This window comes from Protopterus annectens, chromosome 3.part1, assembly GCF_019279795.1.
Source record: "Protopterus annectens isolate FY-2018-M chromosome 3.part1, PAN1.0, whole genome shotgun sequence".
In the NCBI taxonomy this organism is placed as follows: Eukaryota; Metazoa; Chordata; order Ceratodontiformes; family Protopteridae; genus Protopterus; species Protopterus annectens.
This window is the reverse complement of record NC_056732.1, coordinates 1,508,375,676-1,508,397,133: the sequence shown is the minus strand read 5'-3', so window position 1 is coordinate 1,508,397,133 and position 21,458 is coordinate 1,508,375,676. Positions and strand designations below refer to the sequence as shown.

Sequence of the window (21,458 nt, the reverse complement as noted above, 5' to 3'; positions counted from 1 at the left end):
TTTTCTACTTTTCTGTAAAAAAAACTTGAAAAAAACAAAAAAAATATCCTTGCTTTCCATACTTTCCTAAACTAGTGTTCCAGAGACCAGATTTTGCTGATCCCTGGGCTTTGTCTTGGTTCCTGTTTTCTCCATTTTCCTTGTTTGGTCAAGGGTTAGTTTCTTTACTCACTAGTGGGAGTAGGGAGTACTGAACTGCCTGTTTGTCCTCAGAGGAGTGGTTTAAGGCAGTAACTTGTAGTTTATTGGCCATTTTGGGTCATTTCCTGTCTTTTCCAGCCCCTGCTATAAAGACGCTTTAGCGCCAAGATTAGCGATTTAGCTGAGTTGCCACTGTTGCACACTAGGGCAGCACCGGTTAAGCAGGTTTAAACTATTCGGCTACCTAAAGTCCACTCTTCAAATTTTCCCTTGAAACTACCTTCCTCGACCTATACTACTGATCTAATCAGCGTATCCTATAACTAAAAGATCATCTCTACTTGACTCTAAGTAGACTATTCTCTATCTGTTAAACCCAGCACTTGCTCCTACAGTACTTATTACCTTGATAAGGCACTCTTATAGATAGCACCCCAAAAGGCAACCCCCATTTCTCGGTCACCCACATCCCCGAATCTTTTAAAGTTTTTGTCTATCCTTCTAGCATGTCGAGGGATCAGTTGCTAGTGTCATCTCCTGCTCAGCTGGTGAACCTGGGAATATTGAGGCAATGTTACAATTGCCTCATGTACACAGACAACCCTCTCCTCCTCCCACAAAACACAAATACATGCGAGAGATGCAACTATACGGCCAAACTGGAGGCTGAGCTCTCTCAACATAGGACTGGCAAGACCAGTCAGGAGGGAAGGTTACCACACACACTATAGACCCAGTCTCACATAGTACCATTACAACCTCAAATCATACACATAAACACACAAAGACATACTCGGAGGCTCTGATCAAAAATCTACCAAAACAGCAGAGGCCACCAAAGCAGACACCCAAAAACCACCACCTCAGAACACAACACCTGCAACACATAGACCTCACAGTCAGAGTGTCAAACAGTCACAGCCCTTAAGGCCAAACACAATGCCAGACACACTAGTCATTGGTGACTCCATAGTCAGACACACTGATGTCCCGCCACCAGACTGAGTAAGGAGAAGGTCACAGTAAGCTGTCTGTCGGGCGCTAGAATCCGCCACATAAAGCAAGCACTCAGGTCTCTCAACAGCAGGTACAAATATGACTCAGTCATTGTCCACGCTGGTGTAAACGACCTGAGACGTACCTCCTTGGACTACATGAAAAGAGACATTGAGGAGCTCTCTGATTATGTAGCCCAGGCAGGTATGACCCTGACCTTGAGCAGTATCCTACCTTCACCAAGAATGATGCCACAATACAGAGATAAGATGATCAGCTTTAACAATTGGCTTAAACACTGGTGTCATTCAAAGGGGATCCGGTATCTGTCTGCCTGGGATGACATGCTGGACAAGCCACGCTGCTTCGCGAAGGGACGGCTTGCACCTGTCACCCTGGGATTCCGGATATTGGCAAAGGCTCTTGCCACCCCATAGTGCCTTTTTAGGCAAGGCTCAAATTCTAAACCTACCACCCTAGAACACAAAAGGAAATAAACTAAGGGTAATGCTGCTCAATGCCAGAAGTCTAAATCTCAAAATGCACGCACTCGAGGCCCTTCTCAGTATGGAGAACATCGATGTCTGTGCTGTGACGGAAACCTGGTTCAAGGCTCCTGAGAGCACCCCAGCTATCAGGTTTTACCTCATATCATGCGTTCCGCCCCAAAATCAGGAAAATACCAAGAAAGGAGGGGTATCCATATTCATCAAGGACACCCACACCTCAAGACTGGTGGCAACGCATGATGCATCGGAGACCATCCAGGTGCAATTAACCGTAGGCAAGACTGCTCTGCAAATAGTAGCATGTTACAGGCCACCCTCACAAACTCAGGAACCTCACATGGCCTTCCTGAAAACACTAGAGGGATAAATGTATCACCAAACACCATCATACTAGGTGACTTCAATTACCCAAATATAGACTGGGAACACTACTCAAGCCCAAACACCCTAGCCCAAAAGTTCCTGGAATTCATAAACTCAAATGCCATGGAACAACTAGTCACCATTCCCACAAGAGGAGATAACATACTCGATCTCATCATCACGAACATGGGAGCACAATGTTCAACACCGAAGTATACCCCTCACTGGTGAGATCAGATCACAAACTAATCTCGCTGGAGGTCCTCATCCCACCCCACCTGAAATAAAAAGACCACAGTAAAGAACTTCCCAAAAGCCGACTTCACACTTCTAAAGACTAGTGTGGTCTCCTTTAAGGCCCCCGAGCGGAAAACAGTACTCAAGCCGCTGAATCACTTACAAATGCCTTCTACCAGCACCTGCAGGACTGCATGGATAAGGCAATCCCAAGCAAAACAAAGACTCTTTGTACCAAAGGCAAGCGTCAGTCTGGTGGACCCCAGCCATAAACAAACTCTACAACAAAAGGAGGAAGCTACTACAAGATAGAGCAAAATCCTTAAAAGGTAAGACACCCTTGATCACTATAAGTAAAAACTAAGAGCTCTCATAAAATCATCCAAAGCAAATTTCGAGAGAAAAATAGCTAAAGACTCAAAAGACAATCATAAGGCCTTCTTTAGCTATGTTAGAAACCTAGGAGGAAACTCCCAGATATGCTCAGAACTAGTTCAAAATGATGTGAAGATTACTGATCCTACAGACATTGCCAACATACTGGCTGACAGGTTCAGTGCAAACTTCTCACCCCCTCCCCAAAAGGAGAGATATCTATACCAAATGATTGCAGCCCCCAAACATCTCCAGCGCCCAAGTGAGAACTGCTCTCCAAAGCAAAAACACAGCATCCATGGGACCTGATGGTGTCCCCGGCTGTGTGCTCCACGAACTCAATGAGGAATTAAACCCACAGCTAGGACAGCTGTTTAATCAAAGTCTTACCTCTGGATACGCACTCCAGGAGTGGCGCACTGCAACTGTGGTCCCACTTCACAAAGGCGGTGCCTCCACCGACCCTGGTAATTACCGCCCATTAGCTTGACAAGCCTTATCTGCAAAGCCATGGAGAGGATCATAATGGACCTCATAAATAAAGACATTGGGAATTTGCAGACTTTGGATCCAACCCAGTTTGGCTTTGTCAAAGGCAGATCATGCCTTTTAAACTTGGTTGACTTTTTCAAAACAGTCACCAAAGCCATTGATGAGGGAAAGGCAGTCCATACAGCCTACCTCGATCTGGCTAAGGCCTTCGATACAATACCCCACTCGGGTATCATTGAAAAACTCATCAGCTTAAATGTTAACCCATACATCACAAAATGGGTTGCAAACTGGCTGAGTGACAGAACCCACAGGGTCAGAGTTGCTGGCGCCATGTCAGACTCAAAGCCTGTCACAAGTGGTGTCCCACAGGGCTCAGTCCTGGGCCCACTCTTGTTTGGCATCTACTTTTCTGAAGTACAAGCAAACACAGGAGGGTTATGGCTGACAAAGTTTGCAGATGACTGCAAACTGGGCCATAGCAGAAAACACATCTGACACAGATATCCTTCAGAAGGGTCTCACAGAAACGGATAACTGGTGCCAGAGCCACGGCCTAAAGTTAAATGCCAAAAAATGCATAGTCATACCCTTCGGGAAAAACAAGGTTACCCTAGCTACCAAATAGGAGGCAACCCACTGAGCACAGAAGAAGTTATCAGGGACCTGGGGACCCAGGTTGATAGTAGTCTGTCATTCGACACCCATGTAGCTAAAGTAGTTAGGAAGACCTTCTACATTGCCCACCTTATCATGAAGGGATTCTCATCTAGATCAAGGGAGGTTATAGTCTCCTTTACTCATCACTCATCAGACCAATGATTGAGTACAATGCCCCATTTGGAATGTATCTGACCCGACACTTGCAGCAGCTGGAGAGGCCACAAAGTTCCTCACCAAAAGGATAAAGGGTCTCAAAATCTATCCTATGCTGCCCGACTGAAAGAACTCCAGCTCTATTCAGTCGCCACCGCTTGCTCAGAGGTGACCTTTGCCTAACATACAAGGCCATGTCAAACCCAGATTTGATGAATATGCTTCACCTCAAAAATCTAGATCCATCAGAGCCACAAGGGCGGAGACTTAAACCTCGACACGGCTATTAATAGGACGTGCTGGAGGGATAGATTCATCACCCAAAGACTCCCTATGCTGTGGAACAGAATCCCGGTACATGTGAGGCAGAGCACCTCGCTGGCCTTGTTCAAGAGAAATCTTGACCAATGGATGGGAGATCGCAGATATACCCCAGGGATTACCTCAGTGTCACTGCTCGACAGAGGCACAGCAAAATAATGGGTATAGTTCCCCATACTAAAGGGGTGGCGTAAGCCACAAAACAATGGGCTAGGTTTGTAAATGCCCTCGGGCAGATAGCCTAGTATGAACCTATGAACCTATGAACGTATGAGACCTAGAAAGATGTATTTTTACCTTGTTGGACTGGTGTGGTGTATGGTAGCTTCAACTGTCATGTTTCACTTCCATACCAAATATTCTAACACTATTTTAACTCTTCTGACACACTCAGATGAAGAAGTGTCATTTACAAAGAAAGATAAGAAGTAAAGTACTCTACAGCCAGATTCAAAAACAGTTATTCTTGGAGCAGGGTGTAGCACTGAGTTGCAGTTGCAGCCGTTCAGGAATGCTCGCAAACTTGGTGCAGTGTCTTGTTCCTTGCATAAAACTGTTATGGAATCCAAATGCAGGAAAATTAATGCTGCTTACTGCATTAACAGAATAATATTGTAATAGCCATTACGATAAAAAACACATTACATATTTATTTATGTTACTAAAAATAGACAGGCAAACTAAACAAGACAATATGTTAACTGCACAGTGACCCAGTGCTGCAGTACAAGCACTTGGCCAAAAAGCATGTTTGTTTTAGGAGGTCATGTGGTTAAAATTTTGCCCTTTCCTGGAGTACAGTGACTTCAGAGTTAATAACATCTACATTAAATACAGGAGTGCATGGGGCAAATTGTAAGGGGTGTTGCCCCACAGAAAAATAGGCTGCCCTGTAAAGTGAGCTGATGACTTTTGTTTCTGAATGGCTTGCTTGTCAAGGATCTGGCCAGCGGCAAATTGACATGGAACCAAAACCCAGAATTACTCTTCTAGGATGTTCGACAGCGAATTAAGAATAATAATGTGATACACCCTGAATAATAAGGAAGATAACCAATGTGCATACCAGATAACAGAAACAGTGACAATTCAGACCAGCAACAATCACTACCAGGTCAGGAAGAATGAAAGGTCAAGAAAGGATTGGAGGAGCTTAGCTCTTTTTGAAAGTATACATACGAGTGAGGAGTAACATTTTCTATCACATTTAGATCTTGAACATAATTTACCAATTGTACATGCATGCTTGTCCACACAAAGGGTGGGACAAATATGTGCCAGGTCAAGGGCATAAAACATGAAAACTAATAAGCACGCAGCTCTCGCTAAGGAGACAGGAAGAGACAGTCAACATGACTTGCTGCAGAGACAAAATCTAGATCTTAGAGAATGCAAGGGAGTAAAATCCATTCATTACACACAGGTGCCAAGTTTATTTCATAATTACTTAGCTGAAACACTCAGGGCAAGGAAGACATTTGTGACAGTGCGAGCACTTTACTACTAGAACAACATACCCACTCATCTGATCTACCTGGTAGCCCCAACTAAGATGAGTTGTTAAGGCTATTATTTTTATTGCTCCAGATGAAGATATGAGATCTTTCCAGAGTAATCTGTAATTGGATGTGGTAGAAAATGATTTAGCTTGCATCAGCAAAGGTAAACTGATGGAGCAGGAGGAACAGTCAAAAAGAATAACTGGCTCAGAGAAGCTTTTTGCTGTCCCAGTGCCAAATGGAAGCATGTAACGGCTTAGCCCAACAGCAGCAGACTCTATGAATAAAGATGATGATAGACTGATTCAGAGACATACCAAGTAATCGGATAAGCAATTGCTCTCAATGAATGTGTTCACTGATAGCAAAAGCCAAAGCCTGGTGGACATGCAGGAAGACTGATTAAGTGGGAGGCATGGAGAGTGTCTCACAGCACTCTGCAATCCCTGTAAAATTAATGGATAAATGTGTGCACCACAAGCCAAGGCCAGTTCATCAGGAGAAAGAAACAGCTCAGCAAAATGGTGACTGTATGTAAATGTTTGACACCAGGCTACAGCCCCTAGCAATGATTGTTTTATCTCTTTAAGTTTTAGCTCTACACTGTGCCATAGGGCTAGGGCTCCATTCTGCTAGGTGCAATTATCTCATGAATAACTTGCAAACTTAGCAATCTAAACCAACTCCTGTGAACTTAATGCATAATGCAAAGTCTCAGAGAAAAACGTAGCTGTATGAGCTAAAGCATACTGCACATCTATGCGTATGTATATATATATATATATATATATATATATATATATATATATATATATATATATGTCTGTGTCTGTGTGTGTGTATACAGAGAGAGAGAGAGAGAGAGAGAGAGATCTACTTTTGGAAGCTGGAACTTTCAAAACTTCGAACTTCATATGGTCGAGACCACAACATCAAAGTTTTGAAAGTTCAAAACTTCAATAAAAAAATTAAAACAAAATTTATTTTTTTTTACCTTATGCAAGTGGCAAGCCCCCCTGCACCCCACACCCCCCGCTAATTAACTATACCAACTCCAAGATTGCATTACAGTTAACAGAACAATACATTTCCTGTTCCACACTGTACAGCAATCTCCATTTAAACTGTTTGAAGTTTCAAAACTTCAGTCTTAAGGTGTCGACGTGAAGTTTGACGTTTTGAAGTTTCGAGCTTCCAAGGTAGACCCCTTTCTCTCAGGTGACTATTTTTTTTTCTTGGTTAAGTTGAACATGTTTTGCTGATTCATGCAGCAGTTATGCTGGTGTCTATTACTGTGAGGGACTTATCAACCTGGAAAAGAACAATAACAGGGTGAACAATGAATCTAAAGCCCAAAGACATATGTCACCAAGAGGGTAAATTATCTAAAAAGCATGGCAGACTCTTACAATACTTTTGCGATGAGGAACTACTAAATAGCCTTGCCTCAAGTAAAAAAGGGGGGAGTACTACTGGTGATTAGAACACCATTAAGCTGGATGCTGACTAACGGCATCAAATATAAGGTTGTCAGGTGTATAATTGAGATCTTCTCTACATCCGAGGGGCCATAAAAATCTGTTCAGTTTATGACGCAAACAATGATCACCACTGCTTTTTTACACACCTCTTTTGTTCAGCTGAAGCAACACTGGGGGGAGTCTGAAAAGTACAACAGTACTAGGGTTTTTAATGCAGTACCTAAGGAATAATCAGCACTATAGAATGTCTACCTGTATGCCAATAAAGGAAATCTCCTGATATGAAATCAGAGAGTATTTTTCCCTATTTATCGTCACTTCCAGAGACTACAACCATAGGAGCTGCCTATAAAGGGATGTTGCAACAGAGTCAGTCAACTGGTTAAAGAAATACATGGACAGCCTTCTCCTGCAAGGTTTTCTCCACCATGGCCAACAAAACTGTAAGCACTCTTGAGTGTTGATGAAAGCTCTACTGGTGGCATTTTACCCTGGAGATGATGACCACCCACAAAAAAGCTAAAGAATTCTCTGTACAGACACCAAACAATGGTGTACCAAAAGGCAACCATTACCACCAGCAATACCACCCAGGTGCCCTGCAGTAGCAAGGCATGCCTCTTAAAAGAGTCATCATCCTGAAACAGATATACTGGATGTACAGGTTGAAGTCGCCCAAGCTCAAAAATGGGATGAAGACAATCTGTCCCCTTCAAAACTAGAAAAAGATAAGAGTAGAACTCCTCCAATGCTGTTCATAACACAGGATAGCCTCTGCCTCCTACTTCATCAAAAGTGTCTGAGCTTATCTCAAGACCTTTGTTAAGATCATTTGGGCTCTTAATGGAGTCCTCTCTGGGTGGAAGTCTAACAAGAGTAAGATGTGTCCAACCATTACCATAACCAGTATCCTGTGATCCACGATGAAAGTTCTCCAACTGAGGACAAACTCAGAGAACTGACCCTCACAGGCAGCTTCAAACTTCAGTCAGAACTGCTGTTGCTGTTTTTGAGCTGGTGGAGGTACCCTTTAGGCACCTTAGTCGGCAGAAAGAGTGAAGTAATCACCTGATGCCTAAGTATCTTCCTCAGGAGCAGCAGGTGAGAAAGCAGCATCTTCCTTTGAACTTGACTACACACCGAGTAGGAAGAAGGGGCCCAAAGAGATCATAAAGTTCATCCACAGTACTGAGGAATGCTCCCACAATATTGGGTAATTTCCCAGGTCATGAGAAGTCTGACAAAGATAACTTTCCCCTTAAACTAGGTAGCCAGAATGTTGCTGTTGAGCTACTCCTTAAGGAAGGACAGCCCCAGTCATGTAACTCTGCAGAGGTACATGCCTGTGCTCACAGTTCTGGTCATAGCATCAGCATAATCAAAATAACAGCAGGCTAGATGGCAGTCCAGTGTGGAAGTCCATAAGTTGGAAGTACTAGAGAGCAAGGTAAGAGAAACAATCAGGACAGGCCTGGAGGGGGGGGGGCAGCTTTCAAATGTTTGCTGATGACTTTAAGCTGTAAAGAACAAAACAGAGTAAGATGCCGGAAAGGTCCTGAAGGTTTGTTTTGACTTGTCTGGGAAGGTTTAACAGCCAAATGTAAAAAGTCACTGATAGTGGATTAGAAGGATCAAACAGAAGTAGTATTTGCTTTTTTTTATGAGTACAGGGGCATCAAAGTATCCAGGGCTAAACTCAGGGAAACATGTAAAGGAAACTGTGGACATGAACTACAAGGACATGAAACAGAAGACAGTGTGATTATTAAATTGATAGAAGATGGTGCCATTTGGGCCAACACTTTTTGTGGTAGTGGTGAAGCTCGAGATCCCAACTAAGGTAACGATGTGTTATGAATCATATCCTAAATAAGGGGAAAGATGGGAGAAGAAAGGCTACACAAAGTGATGATGCATGACTGCTGTATGAACAGAATAAGAATTAGTAGAAATACGATGAGGGTGTAAGGGCTGCAATGTTTTTGCAGAACAGGTATGCACTACGCCATCTGATATGGAGTGTGACAGGGTGACAATGGTAGAAGTGATGACGTGATATGTCAGATGAGGTAGGGTGGAATGAACTGAGAAGGGAAAAGGAGTTGGTGGATATGGTATGGTATGGTAGACAGTACAAGCGAGCACCACAGGGGTAGTAGGAGAAACTGTCAAGTAACAGAAAGTTTAACACAGAGGGTTAGTGGATGGAGCTCATGAGATGGAAACACAGGAACAGGAGGGCAAAATCTGTGAGGCAGCCTATGACACACAATGTGGGGGGACTGCAGTGTTTTGATCACGTAACAAAAGCATCTGAAGGTGGAATGAAAAGTTAGAGTATACCTGTACCCAAGGGGAGATATGTTGGAAAAGTACAGCTTCAAATATATGACCCAGTGATCAGCTTTAATATTCACATAAATACTAAAAAGTGATGTTAACAAACCTCTGGCACTGCTTGCAGTATGTTACAGGGTATTCAGTCATCTTATAATGCAGGCAACACGTGTACAAGGCAAAGTTTTTTTTTTTTTTTACTGTCAACACTGGAATATGCACTACCAATGATGTCTATCACTTCAAAAATTACATATCTCAAAATAAAAGTGGATATTTCATCTCTGGATCATCAAAAACAAGAGTGACACCATATTATCCCACCCTCTCATATTACAGTAAACGATTTCTAGGCAAACTGATTTATAAATGTAGATCCTAGTAAAGAGTCCTGAAGCTAAAACCCCCATCTAGAACACTGAAATCAAGTAGCAATGGCTCAGTTTCCTCTTGATACACCCAAACAGTCACTCTCATGTGCTAGAAAAGTCTCTTCTGTTCTACAGTTACTATAATTCTTTTCCAGCAACACCAATACTTAATTTAAAACGGTCCTAAATCATTACTCTGAGAGGAAGGTTCTAGTATGAAATGCTGATTTCCTGAAAGTTAATGAGTTGAAAGGATGAAAAAAATACCCAAAACACAGAAGAACCTGCTCCCCCCCCCACACACACACGGGTTCACAGGTAAGTACTAGGCTATCTGCCCGAGGGCATCTATAAGCCTAGCCAGAATGTGTTGGCTTTCGCCACCCCCTTAGATTAGTTCCGTGTGCCTCAGTACAGCACAGCCATTAGTTCCCTGTGCCTCTGTCCAGTAGAGCAACTGCAGTGATCCCCGGGGTAAATTTTCTGTTTCCCATCCACTCGTCAATGTGTCTCTTAAAGAGTGTTAGTGAGGGGCACTGCCTAATGTAGACTGGAATCCTGTACCAAAGCATGGGGAGTCTCTGGACAGGAATCTATCCCTCCAGCATGTCCTATTTATCGTTGTGGTAAGGTTTAGATCCCTAGAGCGTGTGGCTCGCGGGAATTTTTTTTTTTTTAGGTGGAGCTTGTCCATCAATTCTGGGTTGGACATGGCCTTGTATGTCAGGCAGAGATCACCTCTGAGTAAGCGGCATGCAACCGAGTACAGCTGGAATTTCTTCAGTCGGGCTGCATAGGGTATATGTTTGAGGCCAGTAATCCTCTTGGTGAGGTACTTCTGTGGTCTTTCCAGCTGTTGCAGGTGTCTTGTAAGGTAAATCCCAAATGGGGCATTGTACTCTATGATGGGTCTGATGAGTGATGAGAAGAGGAGCACAATAACCTCCTTTGTTCTAGATGCGAACCCTTTTGTGATTAGGTGGGCCACATAGAACGAACGATTTTCTAACCACCTTGGCAATATGATTATCAAAGGAGAGATTACTATCTACTTGGGTACCCAGATCCCTTATTACATTTTCTGTATTTAGGGGACTACCACGTATGTGGTAATTTGTGGGTACTTTGTTTTTTCCAAAGGGGATGACTATGCACTTTTTGGCATTTAGCTTGAGGCCATGACTTTGACATCAGGTATCCGTCTCAGTGAGACCCTTCTGGAGGATGTCTGTATCAGCTGGAGAGTCAATCATGGCCCCCAGTTTGCAATCGTCTGCGAACTTGGTCAGCCATAGTCCTCCTGTGGTTGCCTGTACCTCTGAGAGGTATATACCGAACAGGAGGGGTCCCATGACTGAGCCCTGGGGGACGCCACTTGTAACTGGTTTAGAGTCGGACCTACAGCCTGCAACTCTCACTGTGTGGGTTCCATCCGTGAGCCAATTGGCAACCCAACTCGTGATGTAGGGGTTTATGTTCTGGCTGGTGAGCTTGTCTATAATACCAGAATGGAGAATGGAGAATGGTGTTGATAGCCTTTGCGAGGGCTAGGTAGGCTGTGCGAACCTCCTTTCCCTCGTCTAAAGCCTTGGCAACTGTCTCAAAGAAGTCCACCAGGTTTAGGAGGCATGATCTGCCCTTAACAAAGCCAAACTGGGTAGGGTCCAATGTTTGAAGGTTCCCAATGTTTCTGTTAATGAATTCCATGATGATGCACTCCACAGCCTTGCAGAACAGGCTAGTCAGGCTTATAGGGCGATAGTTCCTGGGGTCTGTTGTGGCTCCACCTTTGTGGAGCAGGATAACTGTTGCTGTGCGCCACTCTATGGGTACGTAGCCTGTAGAGAGGCTGAGTTTGAACAGTGTGTTAAGGTGAGGGGTTAGCTTATTTTGGAGCTTGTGTAAGACACAGCCTGGGGCACCGCCTAGTCCCATTGAAGCTGTCTTTTTGGCTTTGGATAGGGCTGTTTTAATCTGTGTGTCAGTGATTGCCGGGGCAGTACATTCTTCTAGTATGGTTACGGGCCCTTTAGGGGTGAGAGGGGGGTGAAGTTTGCACTAATTCTGTATGCCAGAATGTTGGCAATATCAGTCGGTTCAGTGTATTTTGTGCCATTCTGCACTAACTCAAAGCAGATCTGAGAGTTTCCACTTAGGTTCTTGACACAGCTAAAGAACGCTTTGTGGTTATCTTTGGAGTCCTTGGCAATTTTTCTTTTGAAGTTAGCCTTGGATGATTTTATGAAGGATCATAGTTTCTTGCTAATACTGATCAGGGATGTCTTTCCTTCTTGGGATTTTACTTTTTTCTGCACTAGATTCCTCCTTCTATTGTATAGCTTGTTTATGGCAGGGGTCTACCAGACTGGTTTCCTTTTCTTGGAGGAGTGAGTCTGGGTTTTGTTTGGGATAGCACGATCCATGCATTCTTGCAGGTGCTCATAGCGCACCTTTGTAAGGGATTCAGCAGCTTAGACAGCGTGTCCTTTAGCATGGGGGCTGTGAACCTTTCCACCTCGGTCTTAAGTAACGTGAAGTTTGCTTTTGAAAAGTTTTTCACGATGGTTTCCTTGATTGGGGGTGGGGACGGAATGTCGATATTTATAGTGATTAGTCTATGGCCTGATCTAACCAGCGAGGGTTTGACCTCCGGTGTAGAACACCAGTCGCCCATGTTTGTGATGACCAGGTCCAATATGTTGTCACCTCTGGTGGGGGTGTTGACCAGTTGATCCAGGGCGTTCGAGTTTATAAATTCTAGGAAGCATTGGGCAAGGGAGTTAGTACTTGAGTAGTTCTCCCAGTTAATGTTTGGGTAATTGAAATCACCCAATATTAGGGCATTTGGTAGGACCTTCAGATTTTCTAGTGTCTCCAGAACCGCGGAATGGGGGTCCTGGGTTATGGTGGGTGATCTGTAGCAAGCTACAATTTGAATTGCAGTTTTGCCTGTTGTTAGTTGCACAAGGATGATCTCTGAGGCATTGTGCTGTGCCACTAACCTGGAGGTATGGATATCCTTGATGAATATGGATACACCCCCACCTTTTGTGTTTCGGTCCAGGTTCTGTGGCCGAAAAGTATGATATGGGTTACAGCCTGGTAGTGCTGGGGTGCTCTCTGGAGCCTTAAACCAAGTTTCAGTTACTGCACAGATATCGATGTCCTCCATACTGAGGAGTGCCTCGAGTGCATGCATTTTGAGGTTTAGACTTCTGGGATTGAGTAGCATTACCCTCAGTTTTTGGTTACTTGTGCTATTTACGGTGGTGGGTTTGTCTTTTGAGCCTTGCCTAAAAAAGGCACTATGGGGGCGGCAAAAGCCTTGGCCAGTATTCAAAAGCCTAAGGGTGGCAGGTGCAAGCCATCTCTTGTGAAGCAATTAGTGGCTTATCGAGCATGTCATCCCAGGTGGACAGATACTGGATCCCCTTTGAATGACACCAGAAACTTAGCCAATTGTTGAAATTGATAATTTTTTCTTTATACTGTGGCATCATTCTTGGTGATGGCAGGATGCTACTCAGGGTCCGGGTCATACTGGCCTGGGCTATGTGATCAGAGAGCTCTTCATGTCTCTTTTCATGTAGTCCAGGGAGGTACGTCTCAGGTCATTCACACCATCATGGACAATGACAGAGTCGTATTTGTACTTGTTCTGGAGTGACCTGAGTCCTATTACGTTATCGAAGTTCTGAAACTTTGAACACCATAAGGTCGAACTCGTATGTTTGAAGTGTCAGAAATTCGATAAAGGTAAAAAAAAAAAACTAAAATCAAAGAAAAAAGTATTGCAGTCTTCCCTTTCCGCACTGTACTGTAATCTCGGAGCTGGTATATTTAAAGAGCTGGGGGTGTGGGGGTGCAGAGGTGCTTGCCCCCCTGCTTGCAACAGTTAGGTAGGTTTCAGGTTTTGTATTTTTTTTACATTAGAATTCTTGAAACTTTGAACATCTGAGTTCAATGTTCTCAGGTTCGATGTTTCAAGGATTCGACAACATAATAGGAACCCCACACACACAACTTATATACACCAACTCCACAGCTGGACCAACTCAAAGAAGGGAAAAATCTCCTAAAATAAGTAAATCATTGCCAGCGCACACTTAGGAACCACATCAGCAATGATTTCCAATGGGAAACAGTGTTCACCATCAGTAGCATAGCTAGGGTGGGGCACGAGGGGCAAAGTGTTGGGGGAGCACAATCAGTCAATCCAGTTATCTCTTGAATGCAATACCGGCTATTAAAAGCCTGTTTACTACACTGCAGCAAGCAGTTGCTACAGTTCAAAAGGAAAAAAAAACACAGAAAATATCTTTTTTAACTAAGCGTTGAGTGTTGTAGGGACCATGCAATGTAAGAGCTGTAATAAACTGTTCCCTACAATGTAGTGATTGGCTAATCGCAGTAAAGTTTTTTTTTTTTTGCTCTTCACTTGAAAAGCTGAAGAGGTAGGGAGTTGGTTCGTGGTACCAGCAAAGGACTTCTGTTTGGCATTATGCCTTTCATCCTTTTTTTCCTTCATGCTACTAACAATTGAGCAATTTTACCATGAGCAACTGTAGGGAAGACGTTTTAGTGCAGTGGCTAAAGGTAGGGTCCAAGGAATAGTTCAATGTAAAATGTCTGTAAATAACACTTAACTGTATTACATTCCAATCTACACTGTGAACATATACTGCCTGGTAAATTATGCCTTATACTGTCATATTATCATTTCATTTCTAAGTTACTATTTTACCTCATTTGGTTACCATCCTCTAATTAGCAGGTTGTGACTTAAGAAAGGACCCCGTGGTAAGTGCAGTAAGTGCTCTGGTCTTACAATCCTTTTTAGCTATAAATTCGGCCTAGAAGGCAATTATTTCAATATGAGTTAAGCTGTGAACATAGCTAGCAGATTATACAGATTTACATCACTTTACAATATAAGATACACAATCACTGTCTATTTGAATCATTCTGTGTACAAATCAGATCAGTATATAACACAGCGATATAATCACGACCAGTAGAACTATAACATGCAGGTACATACACGTCAAACCAGTAACATATTACAAGAGAATACGAATTAATGCTATTATATGCTATCAAAAGTTATCACTTACAGTTGCAGTGAGACAGAATATCAGTAAGTCACAGTTTCATTTATTTTTCAAGTACTTAGAGTACCCTACTACAATGATACTGGCGATTGTATTATGTTGACAGAGTGTATGACATCAGTATTAAGTTGTTAGCAGAATGCACAACCACGGTTACTAGTAAAGTTGAAGAAAGAGTGGGGTGAAGTGAAAGCATACATTAAAGACAAAATTAAGTATCAAAAGCTAGGTAATAAGTGGTTTAATAAAGATGTTTTTGTTTAAAAAAGGCAGGAAGTGAATAATTTATGTAATGTTGCTTAGATTGTATGATATATAACTGTTATCACGAACCACAAACTTATAAAATAAATCTAGAAGCACAAAAGCAATCAAGCAGACAACCGGAATGATAGATATTTGGTAAAATTTATTGGTAAGTGCTTTCGGCTGCGAACTCCAGCCTTCATCAGACAATTTTAAAACTCAGATTAGAATCCTTATATACCATTTACATAATGACCAATTACCTAATGTATTTCATTCAATTAATGTTAATTGAGAACTTGCTTAAATACATATTATGCATATATTGAATAGGCTAGATATTCTTTAAACACCTATAAAAATAACCTAACAACACAAAAGTGCTCAAAAAATATACATACTACATAATATAATATTGTGCATGATCCCATTACATATGATAAATATGTGAAATATATGAAATATGTAAATTAATAAATCAAATTTATATTTTAAAACAACTATCATCTATTAAAAGCTTTTAATTTTAAAATACTAGTAATGGAAATGGAATCATTAAGACCCGGAAATTGCGCGGCGTTTAAGTATACCTGCCACCAATATTCTTTTGATTCTAATATAATTTTCCAAGGCCCTCTTCTCGGAGATTGATGCTCATGATTCCAATGATTCCATTTCCATTACTAGTATTTTAAAATTAAAACTTTTGTCTTGTTAGGTTATTTTTATAGGTGTGTAAGAATATCTAGCCTATTCAATATATGCATAATATGTATTTAAGCAAGTTGTCAATTAACATTAATTGAATGAAATGCATTAGGTAATTGGTCATTATGTAAATGGTATATAAGGATTCTAATCTGAGTTTTAAAATTGTCTGATGAAGGCTGGAGTTCGCAGCCGAAAGCGCTTACCAATAAATTTTACCAAATATCTATCATTCCGGTTGTCCGCTTGATTGCTTTTGTGCTTCTGGATTTATTTTATAAGTTTGTGGTTCGTAATAACAGTTTGGTATGGCTTCTGGCAGCACGCAAGATACAGCATCGGTGGTCACAAGAGCCGAATTCGATACCCTACAGCACTCGGTGTTAAGTCTCACTCAACTGATACAGCAGCTTTCTGGTAATAATTGTACAACAAGATTACCTGATTTCAGAAATAATAGACTGGACAGTGTCGATAATACGGACAGTATACCCCCGGGGCAGTTGCAGTTACAAGAACGGGATGATGTACAAAATAATGATACTGTTGATAATGGCATTCAATTATATCAATGGTTAAATCAAGTGCAAAATAATGCAGTAGAGAGAAATATGCACACACCGAATTTTTCAACAATGGTAGATGAATTTTATGATACAGTATGGCAGTATCGTAAATTAGTGCATGAAAATGTTTATTTCAATGAATGTATAAAAAGACAACAAGTTCCAAAAGGCCTGAGGTATTGGAAATATCCTACAGGCTTAAAAGAAAACAGCGCATTACATAAGGAACTTTTACAGTTATTTGATCGGCAGGGGTGTGAGTTTCTTCAAGTATTGGTTAAGCATAATGTAATACAAATGGATGAATTAAACATTAAAATTCAAGCACTTGATACAAAAATAAAGCAACAAACAGCATTCACTGCCTGTCAGAATCAATATCTTGAAGTTTCACCCAAATAGACAACTACAGTAAGATTGTGGCAGAAAGGAAAACCCGTAAATTAGAAAGAGATAAAATGGACTATTCCAAAGGCCAAGCCTATCCAAAACCATCGCGAGGGCAGTGGCATAATGATTCAACAGACGTAACCTCTCTTCCCGTGGTAAATAATGGCACGCAAACACACAATAATGAAAATGTTAACAATCAGCAACAGTTCCCTTTAGAGGATGGCAATCTCCGTCGATCGGAACGTCTCCGCAACAAGGAGGGTTACAAATCGAGAGTCAGCAACACGGGAACACGGAGGAGGCAGAGGATGGGTTCACGGAACAATTACAATCAAATGTAGTAAGTTTGGACAATTTTTCATTTGATGAAAATAAATATCAGCTAATTTCTAACACGACAGGTGACTATCACATTTATAACTATAGTCAGGCTGTTCTTACTATTGAACATGCAAATATTTTCAGTAAAGGCTTAACGAATGTACTGAAAAGAAGGGCAAGAATTACAGATCTTATTACTGAATTAAAACTTTTCACTAGGAAAATGAATCTAGCGACTATACACCAACAAGTTTCAGGCATGGTAAGTAATCCCAAGCATATTCCTAGTCTAACAAACCCCGCTTTACATCCAAAAATCAGGCTGTTTGAGAAAATTTGCGAACTTGATTTCAGACATCATCTTCAGCAGCAAAATAGACAATGCCAATATAACAACTTTACTAAGGCACAATACGAGACATTAAATGAATTAAAATCAAATGGCGATGTCCGTATCATGCAACCTGACAAGGGGGTGGACTAGTTATAATGAATGCTTTTGATTATAACCAGCAATTATTGCATATTTTATATGATGATGCATATATTGAAGTTTCTATTAATGACATTAACATTTCTTATTCCAGAATTGATTATTTTTTGGAGGATATGCTATGGCAGGGGCAAATAACCAATGAAGCCTTTGCATATATGCAAGTGAAAAATCCCAAGATTCCTATTATTTTTGGTGCACCAAAACTGCACAAGGATTTACAAAATCCCCCATTGCGTCCCATTGTAGATGCTGGTGGCTCGAAAACGTATTTTATAGCCAAATATATTGATATGAGGTTAAAAGAAAAAATGAAAAGCTTAAAATATATTTGCCGTGATTCTTGGGATTTTCTCACTAAGGTCAACAACTTACATATAAATAATGTACATCAAATTATGTTCATTACAGTGGATGTGAAAGATTTATTCACTTGCATACCACAGCAGTTGGGATTAACTTGTTTTACTGACTTTTTTCAGAAATAGTACCTATACCTCAGGATGAACTAAACGCACTGGTACATTTATTAGAGTTAGTTTTGACAAACAATTACATCTATCATGATGGACATTATTTCAAACAAATCAAGGTGGTAGCAATGGGTTCCCCCATAGGTACATTATATGCCAATGTGATTATGGCAGTTTGGGAGTACAGGTATTTGTTTCAATCAGAATTCATGCAATATATAGATTTGTATAGTCGAATTTTGGATGATCTGTTTTTTACTTGGAATGGCCCTATAGAACTGATAGATGAATTTATGAAATATATAAATGCCACTACTGAATTTTTGACTTTCACCCACGAGATAGGAATGGATAGTATTGCATATTTAGATATTTCTCTATCAAAAGATTTAATATATAACAATCTGAAAGCTAATATTTATCGAAAGAAAACTTATTCTAATAAATGTTTGCATTTTTGTAGTAATCATCCCCAACATGTTAAAAAAGCAGTCTTAAAAGGGCAGCTGGTTCGGGCAGCGCATATGGTTTCTCAATTTGATGAATTTGTTGAAGAATGTCATTACATTGTGAATATGTTTATAAATAGGGAATATCCCAAGCAGTTTGTTGATGGTATATTTCATGAAGTTTTCAACAAAAGGAAAAATGGATTTTATAAACCATCATTGGGACGTTCCGAATTCTCTGTTGCACAGCAATTTGAGCAACAAGATTCAGGGCAACAACCATTATCAGTTGAACAAAATGATTTTAATTCTAATATTGTCAGAACAAGCTATTGTAGCAAGGGCAATATAGCATTTATTACTACTTTTACACAGGATTCTGAGTATATTAAAAATCTGGTGATGAAAAATTGGATTTTCATTAAGGGAGATTTGCAATTGGTTAGCCTTTTAGGCGCACAACCATCCATCATATACAAAAGAGATAGGAATTTGAAGGATTGGTGTAATACTTGTTCCAATACAGTGAGTACTACTAAGGGTATAATGAGGAAATGTAATATGTGTAATTACTGTTCTTATATTTTGGAAACTGAACAAACATTTATTAATGGCACCCTGATAAAAATAAAAGGAAGATATAATTGTAACACTTCTGGGGTGTTCTATGCTGCAATATGTTCACAATGTTCAGCTTACTATATAGGAAAAACTGAACGAAAATTAAAACAGTACATTTATGAGCATGTCTATGATATTAATAGGCACTCACTTAATAATGCCTTGTATAGACATGTAGTAAAAAACCCTCTGCATAAATTTCAATTCATAGTATTGAAACAAGTTGCCCTATCTCCGAGAAGAGGGTCTTGGAAAATTATATTAGAATCAAAAGAATATTGGTGGCAGGTATACTTAAACGCCATGCAATTTCCAGGTCTTAATGATTCCATTTCCATTACTAGTATTTTAAAAATAAAAGCTTTTAATAAATGATAGTTGTTTTAAAATATAAATTTGATTTATTAATTTACATATTTCATATATTTCACATATTTATCATATGTAATGGGATCATGTGCAATATTATATTATGTAGTATGTATATTTTTTGAGCACTTTTGTATTGTTAGGTTATTTTTATAGGTTTAAAGAATATTTAGCCTATTCAATATACGCATAATATGTATTTAAGCAAGTTCTCAATTTATATTAATTGAATGAAATGCATTAGGTACTTGTTCATTATGTAAATGGTATCTAAGGATTCTAATCTGAGTTTTAAAATAGTCTGATGAAGGCTGGAGTTCGCAGCCAAAAGCGCTTACCAATAAATTTTACCAAATATCTATTATTCCGCTTGTCCGCTTGATTGCTTTTGTGCTTCTGGATTTATTTTGTATGATATATAGCAATATATGTGAAGTAAAATGTCTGTTATGTAAATTATAGAGTGATTACTTTTATATGAATGTAAATTTGCCTATACAGTAGAGAGTCGATTATCCGAAATAATTGAGACCTAGGTCAGTTGGGATAATCAAATGTATAATTGAACTAAATAAAAAACTTCTAAAATCTTGCTTTTTTTCTGCACGTAGGAATATAGTTTTCAACCATTCAATGATTTCCAGTGGAATTTAAAGACTATTTTTTACACATGAGCTGGCTACAAGCTCAAAAAAACATACTCAAGCAAAAATGTATAATGTTTACGTATTCAGGCTTTATGATTTTTCCCACCAAGACTTTGGAAGGCTGGTTCTGATAACTGACGTTTTGGATAATCGACGTGTGAATAATCGACTCTACTGTATCACAAGTGATAATTCAATAAAAGTGTCTGGAAAAAAAAGCTAGGTAACAAGTATGAAAACATATGTTTACAAACGTTTGTATTTAGACTGAAGTCTTTCTTGGGGAATTTGACTAGCTAGAGCAGGTATTTGGTCACTGATACAACAGTATCACTTGCATGTGTTGGGCTGTAACAATCAGCCTGGTAGGGCATAGAAACAACACTGTGTACAGTCTTTGAGATGTTTTTAAGTAGTCTTTTGAAGGAATGAACGAATGAAGGACAACATATAACCACCAACGAATGTAAAATTGATGCAAAACTACACACACGTCCAGACCAACAAGTCACAAACTCGAAGTAGTCCCAATCTTTTATTAAAATGCGAACAAACACAGTAAGATCCTCGAGCGCCTCAGCTTACACAAGCCTTTACAGAGTATATTATTTCTTTCTGTTGAAATTCCTTTTATACCATTTGACACTCCTCACTTCCAATTAAACAATTAAAACAATTAAAAACCTTAAAGTACACTCATAAAAAACCTTTCCAGTTGCATTCCATATCAAGTCACCTAGGGCAAAGTGTATTATATTTTAAAATAAAAATAGATCCCTTTTTTCTTAAATTATATTTAATACTGTCTGATGTAAGAAATTCAATTCCTAAATTGTTCTAACACTGTAGCCTGCAAACCGGTTAGATCCACATTATGACAATTATAAAAATGTTCTGCCACAAGACTAGTCTGTTTATTTTTCTTAATGTCTCTGACGTTCTTTAAGTCTCGTAGTAAAACTCCTCATTTTCCACTATGTAATACTTCCCTCAGGGGCACTTGAGTCCATATATTATCCCCTGACTACTGCAAGTAAATTTATCTTGCTCTTGGAAATTTTTACCATTAATTGAAGGGAAGGTTTTAACTACATACTGACACACTGTGCAAGAACCACAGGGA

The 21,458-nt window shown here is 40.1% G+C and overlaps 1 protein-coding gene across 3 annotated transcripts in view; it reads right to left on the bottom strand.

The window, feature by feature from the left end:
* The window catches only part of SLC4A2 (solute carrier family 4 member 2), a 2,370,566-nt gene that overhangs the window by 1,525,091 nt on the left and 824,017 nt on the right, over window positions 1-21,458 (bottom strand). The gene's annotated exons all lie outside the window — the stretch shown is intronic.